This window comes from Aythya ferina (genome assembly GCF_964211825.1).
Source record: "Aythya ferina genome assembly, chromosome: 22".
Classification (NCBI taxonomy): domain Eukaryota; kingdom Metazoa; phylum Chordata; class Aves; order Anseriformes; family Anatidae; genus Aythya; species Aythya ferina.
The window spans coordinates 500,314-522,311 of NC_140320.1; the positions used below are offsets into that span (position 1 = coordinate 500,314).

General features: G+C 43.3%; 1 protein-coding gene and 1 long non-coding RNA gene across 6 annotated transcripts in view; one reads left to right on the forward strand and one right to left on the reverse strand.

The window, feature by feature from the left end:
• Positions 1 to 21,998, forward strand: part of PKNOX2 (PBX/knotted 1 homeobox 2) — an 86,809-nt gene that overhangs the window by 33,819 nt on the left and 30,992 nt on the right. For 3 of the 5 annotated variants that reach the window (XM_084495576.1, XM_084495574.1, XM_084495575.1), the window contains exon 3: positions 16,436 to 16,517. The exons of 1 other annotated variant lie outside the window; for it this stretch is intronic. The gene's annotated coding sequence lies outside the window, so the exon portion shown is untranslated. Of the gene's footprint in view, positions 1 to 15,934; positions 16,087 to 16,435; positions 16,518 to 21,998 lie in introns of all 5 variants that reach the window. One more of the 5 variants, XM_084495577.1, reaches the window with a different exon arrangement.
• On the reverse strand, positions 8,612 to 10,182 carry LOC311422678. Its single transcript, XR_014685478.1, has 2 exons — positions 9,964 to 10,182; positions 8,612 to 9,680 (listed from the first exon to the last, which is right to left on the reverse strand). It is a non-coding gene; the product is annotated as an uncharacterized lncRNA (long non-coding RNA).

Consider the following 21,998-nt stretch of genomic DNA (forward strand, 5'->3'; position numbering starts at 1 on the left):
ATTGTTTGCATCCTGGAGGAAATATTATATTTTAACTTTGTTTTCATTCCAAGAAGTCAAAATATTGATTTTTCATTTTTTCAGGGTAAAATTCCAAAAGCGATTTCTGTTTGGACACATGGAAGCAAAAACTATCAGATCTGTCTGCAGACATGAAATGTTTTGACATTTTAAAATGTTAGTTTCAAATTGACATTTCAACTTAAAATAGCATTAAAATGGCACGGAGTGAAGCTGTTGATTCAAACAAAAATTAAATTTCATTGAGGCATTTTAGAACTTAACATTTTTCTCCGTTCTGAACTCATGCTTTGGAGAAAGGAACATTTATTGCTATTGATGCTCTCTTCCTTCAGAGGATGCCAGATGGGGAAAAATACAATATCTCACCCTAATTTTGCTCTTAAATAATCCCAGCTCCACTATTTGCCATTTTGGACCAAAACAAAACAAAACAAAACAAAACAAAACAAAAAAAAAAACAAAAAACAAACTTTCCCCATGCTAAGCTAGCGAGACATTGGAATGAATCAAATGGCATCATGGGGATTTATTCATTGAAATTTTGCCTTTGGGATTTGCAATCTTGCCTTGAGATTTTGCCTTTTTTGCCCTGGAGGAACTTGCTCTGCAGATGGATGGGGACAGCTTTTGATGTCCTGGCGTGGCCATGGGGGCTCTTCCATGGGACATCTTTCAACTTGCCCCCTTTGGCAGGGAAAAAAAAAGCAAGGAGGTTTTTTTTTCTACCTAGGTGCAATATTAGATATATCACTGCATACTCCTCTGAGTGAAAAAAAACGCCAAAAAAAGTCAACTGAAAAAAAAAAAAACAATACAAAACAAAACAAAACGAAATAACGTTTGTATTTATTCCCATGTTGGTTGGTGGCCAAATACCATCGCCTGCCGGCATTGGAGGTGGGCTGCATCTATTCAGCTGGGAGCAGCTGTGTAGGAGATTAGCCAATAATATCTCAACAGAGAGTAGAAAAGCTACAGTGAACCTCAAATCACTTTTGCTCTTATTTATCCAAGTGCCTGCAGCTCCCATTTCAAGGTAAATAAAATGGGGACAAACACCAGAGTCGAAAAACAAGCTGTGTCCAGCACGGGTGGCCATACGGAAAGTGCATCAGGCAGTGGGTTGGCTTCCATGCGTATGCAATTAATTAGTTGGCTGAATTTCCAATTCAGTTGTGGTTGTTGGTATTTTTTTGTTTGTTCGTTCGTTTTTTTGTTAGGTCCTATTTTGGGGCAGGTGCATCTGGACGTTTGAGGGAAAGCAGACATAAGGACTCCTGCATGGCTGGCAGGGATTTGTAGGTCATAGAATCACAGAATTGTGGAATATCCCGAGTCAGAGGGGACCCACAAGGGTCTTCAAGTCCATCTCCTGGCTCCATGTAGGACAACCCAAAACACAGATCCTATGTCTGAGAGCATTGTCCAAATTCCTCTTGAACTCTGACAGCCTCAATTCTGTGACCCTGGGGAGCCTGTCCCAGAGCCTGACAACCTCTGGGAGCAGAACCTTTCCCTAACCCCCAGCCTGACCCTCCCCTGTCCCAGCTCCATGCCATTCCCTTGGGTCCTGTCGCTGTCCCCAGAGAGCAGAGCTCAGCGCCTGCCCCTCTGCTCCCCAAGTGAGGGAGCTGCAGGTCGCCATGAGGCCTCCCCTCAGCCTGCTCTGCTCTGGGCTAAACAAACCGAGGGACCTCAGCCGCTCCTCACACATCTTCCCCTCCAGACCCTTCACCATCTTTATAGCCCTCCTTTGGGCACTCTCTAATAGTTTTATGTCCTTATGCCCAAACCTGCACACAGTGCCTGAGGTGAGGCCTCACCAGGCAGAGCACGGCTGGACAGTCCCTTCCCTTAGCACCAGCTAGCAGCGCCATGCCTGAGGCACCCCAGGGTGCAGTTGGCCCTTTTGGCAGCCAGATCATGGTGATTTGGGTGTTTTCCATGGTGCCAATGGAGGGGTTGGGGCAGAGTGCTCCCTTCAGTGTGGCAGTGACAGGGAGGAGTCATGTTGTGGGTTAATGTGGAGTTGGTTAGAGAAAGGGCATTTTTGAATGCAAAAGGGTGATGAGCACCATGTGTCTGCAGCCAGAGATGTTAGAAGAAGGTTTTGCTTCTTCTCATGGTTCTTCCATCACCCCAATAAAGAAACACAGAAAAATGCTTTTGGGGCACTGTTTTTGGAATTTCTAGTGGTGTCGCTTGGTGTCTCTTAAGTGAAGGGAAATCAATGCTTTTTCCTGACAGACTCATTTTTGCCCACCAACTCCTTCTCCTAGACAACCCCTCTTCCAATAGAACAACAACAACAAAACTTTGGAAGCAGACAGTTCCTCTTCTTTCCACAAGTTAGGACAAGGAAATACTGAACAGAGGAGATTTCAGCTTTGGGAAAATTTCCATCTCCACTGGGTCCCTCAGTAGCATTTTTGAAAAGTTCCTCTCAAGTTTGACCAGAATTGATGGCCAAGGCTACAACCACAGAGTGCTGTTTCCCACCTAAATTGTCAAACGAGGTGATAAATAGTCTCTTTGGGGGGATTTCTTTTAATATCTGAAGTCACTTTATAGCAGTATTTGATTTTTATGGCAGTCTTTGGGCAGTTGGTTTAGGTCACGCTTCTGTGTAGCATAGCCACTGACACAGGATCAGCTCTCAGAAAGGTCAGTGCATTACTAATTGCTGCTGTTTAATAAATGCACAAAGAAATCTACATCCAGAAGTTGCTCACAACCATGCTTTGTTACTCCAGGCGTGTGGGAAGCAGATAATCGATTTTCAAGAACTTTCAAGAATTTGCCTTTTTCTTGTTTGGAATTTGACTAAAAATAACGCAATTCTCAACTTCTATGGAAATAAAAGTACAGAATGATGATGATCTGGGAACATCCTAACATAAAGTTTCTGTAGTGTTATACTGCTAAATGTGAACTTTATAGCTTCCACTCATTTTCTTTGAATACTAATAACTAACAAACGTGGATCAACACCGATTAACAGGTCAACAGTATGGGTTAACACCACACCAAACACTCTGCAGGGTAAATGCCTCACCAGCACTTATGCTCAAATTGCCAGATTTCATTCTGATGAAAAAATCCTAAAAGTATGCATTTTACCATGAGAAATGCCAAATTTCCTGGAACTGGATTTTTAGTGGAAGATTTCTGTGATTTTTTTTTTGGTGTGCACTGACTGCAGATATCGGTAGTAACACCTTGCACTGAGGTGCACATAGCACATGCAGCTTAAATCTATCACAGGCTTACTGCAGGCTATTAATAGTTTATTAACTCTGTTTAAACTCTGCCTAAATGTTCCTGGTGTACCAAGTGTCTCTGCATAGAAATTATGAAGAAAAGAGCTTTTTCATAGAATTACAGAATGTGTCAGGTCACGTTTGCAACTTGTGCCGTGCCCTGCATAGCCACATTTCTGAAAATAATGGTGTACATATAGTATTTGTGAAGAACGGGGGATGTTGTCCTTCTTTTTGTAAGAATTGGAGTGTCACCAAAAAGAAATGCTTCCTGAAAGCTTATTTTGAGTTGTTTCTTTCTTTCTGAGCCAACCCAAAACCTGGCGTTTTGCATGTGCAACAAAAAGCAGGCTGAGGTTTGCATTTGCTGCTGCTTATATTGGAGTGACTCAGGTAACAGGAGATTGATCAGCCCCAAACTTTACAAATTCATTCCCATAAGAAGGAAAGAGTTTTTCCAGCCCATTCCTGCCTATGGGGAAATACAAGTTTGGGGAAGGGATTACAGATGACAAAAAAATTCTGCCACTAGAAGATTGGTGGGAACCTATAATTTATATTTGCTGTCATTGCTAATCCTCACCCATGGGGATCCCATCATTTGATCTCAAGCACTCTCTTCCTGCCAAACATGGAAAAAATACATTCTTTTTTCATCTCCCCACTTCACTTTGCTGTGATGTTTCTTTGTCTTCTGCCAGTCCCTGGGTATTGAGAGTCAAGCCAGGACATTAATATTGATGCAGACCTCAGTTATTAGGAGCCGCATTTCTGAGTGTGACAGCAGCATATAAATACTATTACTGGGTAATTAGTGAGCATCAAGCTGAGTTTGGATCTAGCAGGGCTTAGTGTCCTACTTTTGTGGGGTTTTTCTGCATGGAGTTGTTGGGTTTTTGCCCCCAGTAGGAGCTGAAGGCAGGGTGGAAATCCCAGCTTGGGAGCGCCTGGTTGTTCAGTGAAATGGAAAGAAGCAAAACAGAGGTAAATATAGAAGGAAAAAACCTTTCAGGGTTTTTCATTTTTGAAAACCTTGTGTATTTGAAGTGTAAAGTTGTTTCCGAGTTTCTTAATCAAATTTTCCCATTTTTTGTTTGCTTCTATCCCTTCTTCCCAGAATGGAGTTTCTTGGTTTGCATTTTCTCCTCCTATGCCATGTTTTAATTTTGGTGCTGCAGTCTTGTAAAGTTTGAGAAGGCTTCAGCATCGCCAAAGGGCAAATGCAGCACTGCTGCTCAGCAGCTTGCTGAGGGCCAGAAATGTTGCAGATCTCCCAGCCTGCCAGAACAGCAACCATCTCATGCTTTAAAAAAGAAAAAAAAATGCAATGGGGAAAAATAACAAACAACTAATTCTTGGGGGGAAGGGGGGGAGGAGGAGGGAAGAGGAGTAACATCCAAAACATCTGGGTTATGTTGGATCTGAAAAACAGGTGCTCCTTGTGTTTCCTCACTCTCCAGCCTTTTCTAGACTGGGGACACCCTTTTATTTTACCCTCTCCTCCACTTCCTTCCCCCCAGCATATTCAAGAAGCATTTTTCCACCCAAATGGAGACAAGGAGACAACACAGGTCCATGGCTCCATCCCCAGATCCTTCGCTTGATCGCATGCTGGTGCCGTTACCAGCTTCTACTGAAACACTGTGTGAATAATTCAGGGGCATTTTGCATCTTTTATAGCTCTGAACTTCAACTAAAAGGAGTTTTGAGATGGTGCTGCTTGTGCAATAAAGTATGAATGTGGCTGAAGGCGAAAAACCTCAATCTTGCATGACTGAAAAGGGACGTGGATGGGGAGGGTGACAGCAGCGGTTGCTGGGGAAGCCTCTGAATGCTGAGAGCTCTTAGAAGTGGTTTAACACATTATTTTCATGTGTTGACATGGGTGAAAGGGCATTCGCTTGCAGGCTGGAAAGCACAGCTTGGCCCCAGTTTTTCCCTGACTGGGACTGTCAAGGGAAGTGGGAAGGTTTAGGGTTTGTCATTCCCCATGGGGAGCCAGCATCTTACCACCGCCCTGGTTTTTGCAGCTCAGTTGCTGCTGTTCCCTAGTGTTGGGTTTCCTTCTCCATGAGGTGTTTGAGCCAAATCATACTGTTTTAAGGACTCTTCATTGTTCCGAGGCTTTTAATACAGTTGCTGGGGGTGAACATGAGAGGTGCAGCCTCATTAGCGGTGTGCTAATGGGCACACGTCCATGTCCCCTGCTTTGGGATGCTAGCAGAGGACTTTTCCTTCAGGGGTTGGCTGCAGCCCTGGGGCCATGCACCAACATGCCACCAACATGCAGGCTTTGGCAGGCATCTGCATCAAGAAGCTGGAAAGATTTAAAATTCCTAACTAATTTCTTTTCCACAAAACAAATGAATCTTCAGAAGGGCCTTTTGTCACAGCTGCTAAGCCATTAAATTTATCTGAGTCGTTTACAATTTGTGATGGGACTGTTAATGGCCTGATGTGGGGATCAACATCACTGAAAGACATGGAGGTTGGTTTTTTCATTCCCCTTCCCCCCCCTTTTTTTTTTTCTGTTTTCCTTTTTTTTTCTTTTGGTTTTTAAGTTGCTTCTGGATTCTGGATTTGCCCCAGAGACACAAAGCTGTGTTTGGAAAACGTCAGCTCTGTGTCCCCAGCCCCTTTATCACGCCAGGGCAGCTCGGGCTGAAAGCACAAACCACAGCCCACCCAGGGGGAAGTGCAGCCCTGCTACTACTTACAGCTTCAAAGTACCTGTCCATGATATGAAACATGCCATAAAATGAATATATTCCAGATGTCCCTACAAATTTCTGTCGGCTTCACCATCCACCTGAAGGCGGCTGATGTGGTGAGGCTTCTCAGCATCTGTCACCTTGTTTCCATGGGGCTTCACTGCCCAAATGCATGGGCTGGTGGATTACTTGGCATCCCTGTGGCTAGCAGGGCAGTGGAGGGGGCCAGCTGGCCTGCAGGGTGGTGGGGTGATCTCCCTTTTTCAGATCAGGGAAAGGGGTCTCCACCCTTAGGTTTTGGTGAGATCTTCATCCTCGTCGACACAGGGAACCTCTCCTTGGAAGGTCTGCATAAACACATTAGGGAGGTCTGCATAAACACATCTTTGGAGTTTGGGGGGGGTCTCCATCCTCAGGGCTGGGAGGGCCCACATCCTTGGTTTTTGAGGATCTCCACTTTTGTAGGGGAGGGGGGGAGGGGGATTGCCATCCTAGGAGCTGGGTGTACTTCTGTGCTTGGAGTGAGGAGGGTCTTTATCCTTGGTTTTTGTGGTGCTCCATCCTTGGAGCTGAGAGATCTTTACCTTCAGAGTTGGGGGACCTTTGTCTTTGGGTTATGGGGATCTTCTTCCCTGAGGTTGCTAGAGTTGCTTTGTCCTTGGAGTTGGCAGATCTCCATCCTCAGAGACAGATGACCATCCTTGGACGATCTCCATACATGAGGATGGTGGCAGTGGTGGGATCTCCATCCTTGAAGGTTCTCCCTGCTCAGGGTTGGGGGAATCTCCAGCCGTGGAGGGATCTCCATGCTCAGAGGACCTCTGTCCTAGATCCTGGATAAAACCAGGACCCATTGCTTCTTCCATACAAACCACCTTGCATGAGAGCCGTGAGTGTCTGGCCAGACTTCTGCCCTTGGGCAGCTGCAGTTTTGGTATGACATGAACCTGTACCTGTGAGTGATGCGTACTTTGCAGCCAGCTTAGCAACCACAACCTTTATTTATTTAAAAGCACCACAGAAAACACACGGCAAATGTTTGATGTTGGATGGGGGTATTTTCAGAAGACAGGACAACAATTTCCTTGGTACCCTCAGTATTAGGGCCCAGTTGGCTAAAAGGACCGTATAAAAGCTGGAATACTGGTGGTGTGGAAGGCAGTGAAATAGGTACAAAGCTAGAATTATTATTCATAGCTAATACGTTGCATGGCACTAATTAATTTTTAAACAGACTCACTGGGGACCTCATTGCTAAAACATGATGTTTTCTCCTCTGGCACCATAACTGTTAACTCAAAACAAAGCAGAAGAAAGGAAGATGAACCTCAGCACCCACAATACAGCATCAGAGCCGCCCACTTGTGAAGGGGATTTCTCCAATGGCCAAATCCTGCCACCAGGGTTGGGCCAAGGTAAACCAGATACACTCCTCCAAGGGGATTTTTTTGGGGGGTGAGTCAAATCCAGCTTCCCTGAAGTACAGAAATGTCACCTTAGCTGAGAGCATGCTGGGAGCAAAGGGAAGAGCTATTTTTGGCTCTGCTCTCACCTGTCTCGCTTTACCCAAGCATGGCTTTCCTGAATATTTTTAGCTGTGTTTTATTACCAGTCTTGCAAGCCCCAAACCAGGGGATCATACCATTGCACTGTTACTTGCCCATAGACAAGTTATTTTATTCAAATACTCTTTGGGAGTGCTAAGAACAGACTTCCCTGAACATACTTGTTGTCACTGGCATCTAGCAGAAATCAACATCCAGATATATTTATCTGACATTTCCCATCACGTGATGTGTGGACTACTGCTCCTAACACAGCCAAAGTTGTAAATGCTTTATCTTTGTGTTTAACTATTCTTTTTATCAGGCTGTCCTTTTCTCACCATCCCCTTGAATCTACCTATTAATTCCAACACTTCAAGTTTTCATCAGGATGCATTTCTCCAAAAGAATGAGAATTTATCAAGCTTCTGCAAAACTGTTTAAAAAAAAAATAAAAACAACATCAAATTTGATGGTTCTATTTCCACCTCCATGTTTACCTTTGCATTTAAAAATTAGGAAATTTGGTGGCTCAGGCCAAACCTTCCCTGCTACTGTCCAGAGTAGGTGATACCAGGGTCTGGTCTAAACTGGACTGAGGGAGAGGAATTATAACTGCAACATTGCAATATTATTATTTTTAGTTGTTGAGGGGAGGCTTTGTTGGGTGCTGGTAGCAACCCCAGGGTCACAGAGTGCTGCAATCACAAACAACCCCAGACGGGGTGTTTCCATATGGAAAAGGGACGTGGCATCTGGTTTCACTCCCAGCAGCTGGCAGCTTGAAGCCTGTGTTTTGCATGGTGTGGAGTAAAGAGAAAATAAAGTGTCGAATTGTTTGGCATTATCAAGGATTTCTGCTCCCCAGGACTCCTGCATAAAGAGATGGAAATTTTAGCTGCTGGAGCCAAGAAACACACAGAAGTATATGAATTTATTACATTTTATCTCATTCCCCTGCAAACAGTACTGGAAATGTCAAAAGATCATCTATTGTTTCATCATTTATAAAGAATTTTTGTTTTCTAGTTGTAATTTCTTTGATGCATGGCTGAGGGGAAGGGAAAGAAATTGGAGCAGGAGACAGCAGGTTGAACGTGCAGTTTGTCTGGCCACAAAGCTACATGCATTTAAATTTCTCACATCCCAGTTTTTAATTTAACAAATGTAATTAAGGATGGGGTAGGTACTCGGATTATTCATTTACTCCAGATGGAAAAATTAAATTGAATGCAAATTCTGTAATCAGACATGAAGTTGAGAATGTCAGACGTGATGGGGAAGCGTCAGCACATTAATCGGACCACTTTCCCTAAACAGCCCCCAAATCTAGAGCCAGGGATTATTTGAATAATTGAGCTGGCATTTGATAAGATATCTGATTGCTGATATCTCCTTAAAATGGAGCCCTAATTGTAATTCTCCATCAAGAAGGATTAATCTGTGTAACAGAGTGCACTGGGAATAGCGCAGTGTCAGGCTGCCTCACTTGAGTTTTGGTCTTTTATTGAGGGCTGCTATTCCCAGCAAGTGTACCAAAATGATTTATCACTTCTACTGGTACACTATACATGAGATGAGAGGCCAACAGATATCACGGCTTGGCCCTGGAATTTCAAGACTCCCTGAGTCCCAGCAGTGTTGCCCATAGCCTTGGGTGTTGGGGCTGCATTTTGGACGTGCCTCCCATCCTTGCAGAGGGATTTCTTAAGAGTTGCACCAATGTTTTAATGTTCATACTAAAGATTGCCTTCGCTTCCCTTCTTCATGGTGCAATTAAACCCTTAGTTACCTGAGAAACAGAGAAACAAGGAGAATTGCCCCCATCTTCAGAAGATCTCATTGGACCATGACTCTAGCCACTATGCTGGTCCTCTGATGGGTCACAGCCATCGGCAAGCTGTTGAGCGTGGATGGACTCCCAACTCAGCCTTGGCTGGGGTAGCAAGAGGAGTTTCCCCTCAGTCTTGTGGCAGATACCCAGTCACAATCATGGATTTCTTTTCTTGCATTTCCTCAGCAATTATGTATTCACTTCAGAGAAGTAGCTTTTCTGTAGTCTTTTTCACAACTTGCAGCATTTGTTCCTCTTGACATGGCAGGACAGAATTTGCTTCTTAAATCCCACACCATAGCAGATACTGAAAATAATTTTAATTGGTCACTGTTTTTGCTGAAAAAGATTATTTAAATTAAAAACAAAACAAACAAACAAAAAAACCCTTCAATATTGAATATCTGGAGTTGTAAACAAACAATGATTGCAGTCTTTCTCACCTCCTGTATCTAGCAGTAAATGAAAAAAAAAAATATGGCAAAGAGATAAAGCTTCAAAGATATCTTGTTTTAAGTGCACGCATATTGTGGAACAAAATGTAAATGAAATTTAAAAAAGAAGGGGAGGGGAATACTCATGAGCCCTACCTGTAGCTGCTAGAACTGCCCAGCAGTGAAAAGGGCAGCTCATGTCTCTGTTTTCACTAAAGTAAAGCCAAGTGCCGCAATTTCTTCTTTTTTTCTTACCATCCCACCTCCTCCTGTGGCTGGGTGCTAATATACACTTCTGTTAAATGGGTGCATTAATTATGTCAGCAATGTAATTTTAGCCCGAGTGCATGCATTCAGCCATTTTCTTTTGTCAGCATTCACACTCCAGAACCAGAAGGGCAAGATTTCCCCCCAAAACTTAAATCACTTGAGATGAGTTGGGTGTTATCTTCAAGGTTGCAAATTGCTTGTTTACTCCTCCAGCTGGAGCTCTTAATTCAGAACAATTAGCATGCCATTTAAAACAGAAACAAAGCATATGGAGGTGATCCCAGAGAAAAGAGCCTATTTGGTTTGGAGAGCCCCGGCATGTTGCCTGACATTTGCAGAACCAACTGCTTGACTCCAGTTTGTCTTTCTTTTGACATTCCAACTGAACTGGTGGGCATGATAGGGAGTGATATGGATACCTAGCAGCTTCCCCCCAAAAAAACATTGAGCACTACGTTGAGTGATGCTTTCTATCAAAGCAAGAACCAGCTTGGTCTCTCCAGTGGACTAGAAATAAAGTGTTCGTTGCTGGGACAAATTCACCATTGAGAGAATATTGACGCCACTGTGTCTAGCCCCAAAATATTGCATATTGACCACACCTGTGAATACTAGAATAGTGCCCAGCTTGCTTGACAAAACCTCTTTGCAGTGTTACAAAATGCCACTCCAGCTCCCTCCTTCAAACCTTTCTGCAGCATCATTACAGGTACCTGCTATCTACTTGCTCAGGTTCCTTTTTTTGATGCAGATGAATGACAAAAGTGTAAATCTGGAAATAACCCCCCCAAACTTTTCTGTGGTGAGTGAGCTCAACCCGTTTAATGAATTTCTGTGCCAAGAAATGAAGAGGTGAGCTACTTGCTTTTGTGCAAGGACATAAAGCACTTTATTAGCACTTTATTATGTGAGACTGTGTAAAATATTGCTATGCTGGAAGATGCTGCATTTTTGCAGTCTGGTGGCAGCTCTTGGGACAGTGCCTGCCTGCTTGCCTTCCTTCCTTCTTTCCATGTCTTCACCGTTTTTGCTCATGTGGCTCACCCTATAATTGTACAAAATTTGATTAAAAGCACTCAAGAGTTTGTTTTTTATGTGAAAAAGAAAAAAAAATCCAAATATTTTCCCTCAAGTCTTTGTAGGAATCAGCATTGCCCAACATGGGTTGTATCACAGGAGTTTTTCTGATTCCCCCACAAATGATCTGTACATCTTCCTAATGTGCTTTTCTGCCCTAAAGCTGGCACTAGGGTTTTTGAGAAGTCCTGCAGCATGAATTCCCCCAGACCTGCAGACAGTCAGGCTGTGAAAGCCACACAGGTTGTCTTTAAGAGCTTTTCTGCAAACCCTTTCCTGCTATTCCCTGTCTGAGGATGGATGGAGGCAGCATTGGCAAATCTGAATAACTAATCAGAGTCCTCATTAACCCCCCGCAGAGATGCTCAAACATTCACTTTGCTGTTTGTGAAGCAGAAAAAAAAAGGGGGGGGGGGAGGGGGAGAGGGTGGAGGGGAGAACAAAAACCAAAACCCCAAAACCAAAAAAAACAAAACAAAACAAAACAAAACAAAAAACCACCCTGCATTAAAATTGATGTGTTATTAATCCCACTGTTCCAGACCTTATGGGCACCGAATTTTCCTCCATCTCGCCTGAGGCTGAACAGTATGGTGCCACTTCTGCGGGGCACTTTGACTTTCCATTATTTATCGGTGTGACGCTTTTGTTCCCCATGCCCAGATGTGCACATGTGCATGGGGGGGGTGGTCTCCAGTACTTCCATATGTGCCCCCCCCCTAGATAATGCAAATCGCCTATAGAGGGGCTGGGCTCTGCTGGTGGACTCAACTGGCTCATATCCTGGACTGCGTCTCACCGTGGTGCTGGATGCCATGGCTTCACTGTTGTGGAAGAGCAGAAATATCGCATGCATATTAGCATGTTTTAAATCTCTTTTTGCTCTCTTTACTCTCTGAGCAATGAAACAGGTTAGGCATCATCAGGTTTAGCCTATGGATCTGGGGAGGTGGAAGCATGAAAATGCCATATTGCTCTTTGCACCTTCAAGCATCCCCACCTTGCAGCTCTGAACCATGTTCAGAGGCTGCTGAAGTAAGAAAAGAAATTGCACAGCTGGGAAAAAACACACAAATCAAAGGTTTTTTTTTGCAATGCTCCTCATTCCAGATTGCAGTGGCTGTTGGAGCTGCATGATTGTGGTTGGGGAGCCACGATCACCCCTTGGCTAAGGCTGGAGCTCCTAAAAGAGTAAACCTGAAATTTGAGCTTTTATACTGTTTTGAACATATACAAGGTTTCTCTAGTTTTTACCACATATGTAGAGTTTGGGGCCAGCACAGCTTGGAACAGACTTCTAAGTGTAGAGTGGGTAATGAAAATATTTCAGCAAAGCATTATTAGGGGGACTTCACCATTTGTTATTTTCACTCAGGTCAAAGGAGCTGGTATTAAATTTGTTAAAAACCAATAGCCACAATTAAACAGCACTGACCTGCTGACATTGGAAGCATTGTGATCTGCTCACACTGGAAGCAAGGTAACTTGACAGAAAACATCTTCAGTCAAAGCTTAAAAACCCTATTTTTTTTGCAAAGATCCTGGATTTTTTTTTTCTAACTAAATATCATCTTAATTAGCATTTACTTACCCTTATTTAGATGTTTATTAACAGAGATGCTCTAGCGGACCATTTGTTTGCAGCCTGGGTACAGGCTCAGGTCCTGGGATGCTGGTACCTGACCTGGGATCCCATCTCCACTGTTGTATGTCATTCAGGTTGGGAAGATGGGGATTTAGGATGTTTTGGGGATTGCCGTTGATGCAATCTGTGCAATGATGTGATGCAGTCATGTTATTGCCATTGACAGATGTCTCATTTGTAACCCTCCTGCGGATGCTCCACGTGACAGTGGGTACCCACTACACTGTGTGTCTCAGCAGCTTGTGTTGCCTGCAGTGGAACATCTTGGAGAGGCATCCCCTCCATTCCTCCTGCATCAGGAGGACTTCAAAGGCCTCTGCTAAACTTCAAAGGATGCCTTTTGAAGTTGCTAAAAGTGTGTGCTGGCTGAAAAAGATTTATCTCCCTTTGCAATGGTGTTTGGGGAAATGTTGCTGGTGGGGTTGGCTATTTGCACTCTTTGTGACAGGGACAAAGATTGCATCTTTTGTGCGGAAACCACACAAATGCTGTTTATGTCCTGTCAGTGCAGGTGCATGCAGCATCCAAGATCTCAGCCCTGATCACCTCCAAAGAAGAAAATCTGCATCGCTTGGGACTGCAGAGTCTGCCAAAGCTATTTTAGCACTAGCAAAACCCTATTTATCTGCTCCTTTTCTTCCAGTTCTCATGTTTTGTTCCTGCTGCAAGCCCAGATGACAAAAGTCTCTCCCATGGGAGAAAAAAAGACTCTACGGGGATGACAGATTGCTGCAAAATACAAAGTTTTTGCAACATTGTCGGGACAAATCCAAAGCAGGTCAAATCCTGGGTCCTTGACAGGTATTTGGCGTCAGCCCTTGCATGCTCTTCCAAGGCACGAGCCCGTTGTTTTTTTATTCCTGATCATAAATATCCTTAATGATATTTAAGCTGCTGTTGCAGTTGGAGAGTTTGGGAACTCAAGACCCATCTGAGTGTTTAGCATAGCCCAGATTAAGCTTCTAAACCTTTTGGCAGGACTCACACATGCCTGAGGAGTCAAGAGGCTTCTTGCCCTTTCTGCTCCTTCACCAAGGTTTCCATGTTTGGAGGTTTTGGGTCCAATTTCTGGATGGAAGAAGAAGGTTTTGGAGCAAGAGCAGACGCAGAAATGGGTGCTAAAACAATAGTGTTGAGAAGTCAGATGGTATTTTGGAAGGCTGGGTGGAGAAATCACATCGGTGATACTGAAACACTGTACAAACAGCTATTTTGCATTATCACTGTTGGGCTGTTTCTGCCTGGTTTTGCCTTGAAATCACCCACTTGCTTCCAACATCTGGAGGCCTCAATGTCGCCGAGTTTTCCAGGAACGGCACTTTCTGTGGGACCTTCCTCATGGCCCCTCCTCTTCTGTACCCTTGGCTGCGATAGTGGATATAGTGTGTGAAGGCATGAAAACGTGAGTGCTGTTATTACAGGGGATTCGGGGTAGACTTACAACCAGAGGGAATGGCTGTCATGATTCTTCCAGCAGGCGAGGTGCGGCTTTCTGCTGGTGACATGTTGAAGATGTGTACCACAAGCATGTTTTGCAGACTGGAGGAGCTCCTCAGTAGTGGTGTGTGGCATGGTAAATGTACTGGATGGATCCTGGGGATCTGAGGAGCGCTCCACCAGGTGATACACATCCAGTGCATATATCAGATGTATACTGGAGGTCTGAGGAGCTCTCTAGAGGTGATGTGTATCGAGGCACATATATCAGATGTACATTCAAGATCTGAGCAGTAGTACGTCAAGGGATACTAGACATATGTTGGTGATCTGAGGAGGTCTATACAAGATAACATAAATCGAGGTAGACGGACGTATTGAAGATCTGAGGAGCTTTCCAGAGGTGGTGTGTATCAAGGGATGTAGATGTTTAATGGAGATTTGCGGAGCTTTGTAGAGGTGTTATATATAGCATGGTAGATGTATTTGACATACATTGGAGATTTGAGGAGCTCTCTAGTGGTTATGTATATGATACATACTGGGAGATGTATCAGATATATATTGGACATTTTAGGATCTCCAGACCCGTGGCATATATCATAGATGTATATATCAGACATATATTGGACATGTGAGGAGCTCTCTAGAGGTGATTTATATCAAGGTAGATATATCAGACATATTGGAGATCTTAGGTGACGTTTATCACTTAAGATAGAGGTAATATCTAGACCTGATGTATATCTGTGTATATATCTCAGAGATCTGAGGAGTTTTGTCTCCTATTGCCTGGTTTTGCCTTGAAATTACCCACTTGCTTCCAGTATCTGTTGGAGGCCTTGATGTTTTCCAGGTTTCCAGGAATGGCACTTTCTTTGCTCACTTTTTTTTTTTTCAGAAAACACGCAAAAGGCATTCATGGCCATGCCAGTCATTATTCAGTCCAACTTCACTTTTTACTTCTGTCTGATACGCAGAAGGTTTTAGGCAACACATATCTTTTTCTTGGTTTTGGTGGGTCTCTGGTTACTGTCCTGCCAAGGACTAGCACTGATTTGCCAGATTTCAAGTTGCCTTTACAGACCTTCTCCTGTGTTGTTGTTTTTCCCTTTCCCTTTCCCTTTCCCTTTCCCTTTCCCTTTCCCTTTCCCTTTCCCTTTCCCTTTCCCTTTCCCTTTCCCTTTCCCTTTCCCTTTCCCTTTCCCTTTTTTCATTTTTTCCTTTTTTTTTTTTTTTTTTTTTGACATGGGAAACACTGCAGAGAGGGAGATCTGTGAAGGCATTTAGTGAGATAATTAAAGCTGAACTGAGAAATACAGTAATTTGCAGACATGCTTAAGTGGGTTAGGCAGCTAAATCCCATTTAGGCAGGGAAATTTTGCCACTTGATCTGGTTGGATGGGCCTAGAAATCCTAATCTCAGCCTCCTTAAAGACCAGATCCTTGGGAGATGCAGCATCATCTCTAACATTTGTATGGACTTTTTCTTATTAAATAGCCTCTTGATCCAGCTCTCCTTGTTTTTGAATTGTTTTTTTCCTAATTCACGCTGTCTGAGCTTGAGTGTAAAAGGCATATTTACACTCAAGCAATGATTATAATTAACCCCAGGGCTGGTGACAGCCAGTGCAAAACAGGGGCATGGCCAACAGCAACAGCAGTTTCACAGCTTTTCCCCTGTTTTCTCCATTTCAGACCCAGATCATACTGCTAACCCACTGTGAGATCCCATGCCGGGGATTTGCCACCACTGAGGAACAGCAAGGGACAGGACAGGACATACTGGCAGATATTCCTTTGCAGATATACTGGCAACGAGCACATCTTCATTTTCCAGACACATCTTGGTTCACCCTCTAAAACTCTGATTTATTTTTGCCCTTCCTTGGAGATGTCCAGAGCTGCCTGGACATGTCCCTGGGGTCTGATCTAGCTCAGCCATTGGCCCAGCTTTCCCAGGGGGGAAAGCTTTTCCAAGGGGCTATTCCCACCTGTATTTTCCTTGGTTCTACTTTCTGCCCCATCCTGGAAAATGCATGCTATAAGAGCAGACTTGCCTGTTGGCGATGGCCACAGTGGCTTCACTGATGATGCCAAAGAACCTAGCACAGAAAGCTTCATCCTCTGCTTAATATTTAATCTTGTCATTTCAGTGTTTTCTTTCAGTATTCAATATTTCACCATTTACTTTCCCAGGTCGTGCATACCCAGAAGTCTTGCTTTTGGGGCTGCGGGAGAGCACCTGAAGGACAGCAGCTCCCTGAGCACCCCCCAAACGGTAAAGTGGCTTCATTTTATATTAACAGGGTAATGATATATATTAATTGACAGGGACACGGTGACCTCAGTGGGGCTTTATTTGGGGGATTTCTGCTCTTTCCTGGTACCCCTGTTGCCTCTTTCCTTCTTCAGTGAGCATTTAGAGGGGAATTACATATTTTTGCTGAGTTTTCTGTTATTTATTTATTTATTTTCGAAATCAGGCAGCTCAGGGAATCTTGCTTTAAAGCTCAAGTATTGAGAACACGTTGTTAAAAGCCATAACACCATGGCTAGCCTAGAGCAAAACACAGATTTCTATTTAAAAATACCCAAAATATGGGCTGTTATCACTGCAAAATATTGGCAGATCAGTAGGATATGGAGAAATGGTCACCAGTTAAAAATAACTTGAACACAGAGCTTAAAATAAGATGTATATGAAACCAAGGGTCTCAGAGTTCTTTAGTCAGACCCAATCACTAAAATTAGGGCTTGACAGAGTGACAAATGTGTTAGCTCTGTGCCAAAACTGTAGGCACCCAGAGGGTGACAAAGAAAATAAATCTCTGTTGGCTGCAACTTCCCTCCTAACGGAGCACAGAGGAATCTTTGGTCATTAACAAAACAGACTGAAAACGGAGGTGCTACTTTTGATTTGTGCATATGTCCTAGAAAGGCACTTTATCTCTTCCTAAATCAGTGAAGATTAGAGTGGGCACATCTCAGGGGAAAACCCCAAAGCTATTTCTGTTCTTCCAGCTCAAAGTGAAGCTTTACTTCGTCTGCTGAATGGCAGAACACAGTGCAAGACCTTTGGCTTCTTTTCTTTGAGTTTTGCCTACTCTGACAGCACTTCTAATAAATGGCAGCCAATAATGGCAGGATTATTTTCCCTGGACTGCCCTTTTAGCCCCAGTTTTCACCAGTGACCTTCCCTTGGCCAAAAAAAAAACAGCATTAAGTGTGTGATGAAGTGGCTGAATTTCTCATAATTCCAGATTGGATGTGGGTTTGCCCCATTTCTATTAAAGGTGTAAGTTGGGTTGACCTTGAAAACGCTTCTCTGGTTCATTCATGAGGGCTTGGGGTCACCACGTGTACTTCTTTTGGGGGCGATCCTCCATACCTTGATGCTGTCTTTGCAATGAGTATTTTGATGTGAGCTGCCTGGTGCTTATAGGGCTCAGTGCCCTACAGATTGCTTTGGGGACATTGGGTTGCTCCTCTGGAGGAAGCCAAGGATATGGAAAACAAGAGCACATGTCCATGGAGGGCACAGCCTGGCCTCCAGCAAGGAGGCCAGACCCAGTATATGCAGCAGACTGTGGTGAGGGCATGCAGACATATCCCACTGAAGGTATGGAAAGACATGATGCTGGGTGCATGCTTCAATATCTTCTGGAGCAGAAGGCTGATGTTGCTCTCGGCAGTTAATGATAGAAATTATCTACCCCAAAAGCCACCTTCTGAGATGGTGTTTCCCCTTGGCCCCCATGTTTTCCAGGGACAACCCGTTTTCCGCTTTCCTCTTGAAGCCTGCACATCTGTGGAGATGCAGCTCTGAGGCTAGGTTGTGCCTTTTTTCACTGTACAAAAAAAAAATGGCACATTTCACACCCTAAACATTTCACAGTCTTGTTTTATACACATTTCATTTATTGGGTTGAGTTCAAACTAGGCTTTTACTTCCATCTCACATATTTTGGGGTCTACCATTTAGAGTAAAATGGAGAAGAGACTGTATTAAATATCAAACAAGCTTAAAGGAGCTCAAAACTATTTGTAACTCCCTAGTTAGCTGGAGACTGTATAAATCACCACATCATGTCTCAAAGTGCTCTTTTGTCATGAAGGCTGGAAATATGGGGGGAAAAAGCTTTCAAATGGGCAAATGAAAGATATTTAAATTGGAACAATTAATCTAGTGGCTCACATCACAGTCATTGATGTCTGGGTTGAGTTTCAGTAGCAGAAGCTGCAATGTGTTGGCTCTGGGACATGGACAGCACTCTGCTGATGCCAGAAAGCCTAGAATTTCTTTTTGTCAAGGAAAAGCTCATTGTGTCTTGTGGTCTGGAGAGCCATTTCTCATCAGGAATTACACAGTTAAAAAAAACAAAACGTAAAAATCCACATCCGTTTCCATGGGGGGAGGCAAGACAGGGAGAAGATGGAGAGCTGCAGCAGAGGGATGTGAAGCAGAAACTCAGCGAGTTGGGAGCTCTGATTTATCTGCCATATGGGAAAGAAGAAAACAGCCAGCTCCAAAGGGATTTCTTTCCCTCTCCCAAAGGGAAAATTTACAAGCGTGTTAGCAGAATTTAGTAAGAAACAAGGCAGATTTAAGTGAGAAAAGGGTTTTATAGGTGTGCCATAGCATTACTCTGCTTTTGGTGCTTTCCACAAGCAGGGAAATCTTTGCTTTGGTTCCTGTGCATGTCTCACCACCCACATGTCTGAAGTCAGGGAAGGTGGGCTGTTTTAATCCAATTCCTGCAATCTGATCAAAAAGTGGGTTTCCACTGGCATTTACCCATTGTAATCATTCACAGAGGTGTTGGGAGATTTGTGCGAAAACTGCAAGCGTGGACACCTGAAAAAGGTTTTACTACAAACTGCACTGTCACTCACAAGATGGTTATGGGCTGCAGCAATGGTTGCAAACAGCCATTGCCTGTTATCTGCTCCCGACTGCGTAGTTTGTGGTCAGATTTTTGCCAGGATCTTTGGAGTATCAGGGTTGGCTTTTGCACCGGTGCTGGTATGATCCACACTTTGCAATGTTTGCGCCGGCTGAGAAATTGGTGATGGACTGCAGGATGGAAAAATGTAGCTGGCAGTTAAACTTCTGCTGAACAGGATTAACCTTGTCCTCAAAAAAGCTCTGTGACAAGGTCTGATCCTGGCTGGGACTTTGGAGTGAAACCTCCCCATTTTGGGACTGGTGTGGGATCAAAATTTGGTGTTTGGGTGCTGGAAATGTGGCTGTGCAGCAGTTCCTCTGTCATTGGATTAGCAGGTTGCAGTAAAAAATGAAGTGTGTAAGGCAAGTTTTGAAAGCATTGGGCAAGATTTTAATCATAAATTATTCCCACTTAATTGCTTGCAGCAAAAAACTGTTAGAAAATTAGTCTGCTCCCTATTTTTGTTAATACTCTCCAAGTAATCAGAACCTTTTACCAGACAATTCATGTCTGGCATGAGGATGTTTGCACATTTTTAGGATCATCAGCTATGTTTCACTTCAAAGGTTTTCAATTTGCCCTCCAAAAAAAACTCACAATCTGCTCTTTTGGGAACTTTTGCTGGGCTAGGGGCTGTATTGCCCAAAATTCAAGTATTTTCATGTTACTTTGAAGAAGCCTCTTTGATGTTTCCCTGTGCTTTTTTCCCTCAGCTTTTTTTGGAAGGTGCTTTAATGGTCTCCCTCTATAAAAGTAACACTTTAAAACGTGTGTAGGTATCTCAGCTCTCCACTTAAAAAAAGAACAAAGTTGTTTAATGCTGCCGTTCAAGGTACATTAACCTTGTCTACTAAAGCTCTGACTGGCTTTTGCAGGTTTTATTCTTGTGTTTATGTTGCAGAGATATCCCTGGAGCATTTTAGTTGGCAGCAGGGATGGGTATCTTTGGAGAGAAGAGAAGTATTTAGTGGTAATTGTTGTTCTCATCAGAAATGCACCACCGCAGCTTCCCCCCCCACACCTACTCCTTTCCATGCAGTTGGAACTGGGGGTGATTTGCAAATACAAAATGCTTTTTCCCCCGCCAGGGGAGAGATTTCCCATCCTGTGGGGAAGTTAGTTGTTTTTCGGCAAGTGTGTTTTGGCATCCCCAGCAGTGCAGCGTGTCCCTCTCCCTTTTATTGGTGCTTACATATCAGTCAATAACTTTTCTAGGAGAAGAAAATGGGTTTATCATGAAGAAATACCAAATCCCAACCTTCTTTAGACCATGGCAACAGCGGAAACCCAGGCTTGGTTTGCTTTTTTTTTTTTTTTTTTTTTTTTTTTTTTTGCATTGGGAAATAACTCAATAATGAGATGTCAGGAATATTGCAAAGGTCAGCATTTAGGGAACTGGTGTCTTGGCTGCTCCTGGTGCAAAAACTCTCCTGGAATTGAGTAAAGGAAATCTGGCAACCAAATATTTAAAAAAAAAAAATATATATATATGTATATATAGATGTATATATATATGTATATGTATGTATATTTGCTGGCCCAGTGGTATTTCTGGCACATACCTGTAATGAGGCATCATGCAAGCCCACTTGGTAGGGAGGAATCATGAGAATCAACTGAGAATGGGTAATATCTTGAAAAATGTGTTTATTCCCCATTTTTGACCATTTAATAGCATCAGGTGTGTTTTTAGTGAGCTCAGGGTGGCAGTAGGGGGTTATTTTAACAGCTTGTGAAAAGATGGTGTTCATCTGCAGCTGGAAACTTTTGTTTTCAGGGAGATAGGTGAATCTTGACACTGAAGGTTGGTGGCAGGGGGAGGTTCAGACAGCAGATATAAATTTGGTGTCTGGGGGAGGAGAGTCGCTCCTGATTCGCTTTACAGGCAAGCAGATGGATGCTGTCACCTGCAGAGGGTGAACCTGTCCCTGCTCATGCTTCAGAGCAAGATGTATAGTTCTCTGGAGGTTCCTCTCCCTTCCTGTCAGCCGTATTTCTTCATTTTAACTTATATATACATATATAATGAATGCATATATCATAAACATCAGCATGCGTAACCCCTCTGTGAAGACAGTGGCATAAAAAACTAGCAGCCCCTTGCGGAGCATGACTAACACACCATCATTGCGAACCCCCAGTTTAAAAAAAAAACAACACCTTTTAGAAAAGTAATTTTCCACTAATACACTGAAATACCTTCCTGTGCCTGGAAAAACACACTGAAGTGCCTTGAATAATTTTGCAACTTTGGGAAAATAAAGGGAAATGCATGAAAACCCGGCTTTATGGTTTTCCACTTTGAATCCTCTCTTACAAATCACATGCTGCAGGGGAGAAGCTGTTGAATTAGCTGGAAAAAATGATCCCTACTTTCCATTGGTTTGGAAACAACAGTTGTATCTTGCAAAGCTAATATTAATGTTATCCACAGAAAATGGTAACGTGGAGTCCAACAACATGTTTTTTTTTCACATTTGGTGCTACTTCTAATACAGTTTTATAGCAGTTCTGCTAATCGCGCAGGTCAGGGATTATTTCCTCTTCACCTCCAGGATGGCAGATGACTGTTGGTAATACTCAGATTTTTTAAAACATTTTGAAGCATCAGTGGCCACTGTGAAAAGATGATTTCTCAACTCATTGTAATTATTTTAATTTGAAAAGGAGCTGATATATGGCTGGCAAAAAGCAGCCTATAACTCTTTCTGAGCTGCAACTCTTTTAGGTAGACACAAGCTCTTCAGGAAATATATTTCCAATTCAATGGCAATATTTCAGTGGTAGCTAAAGTATTTTTTATTTCATAAGGA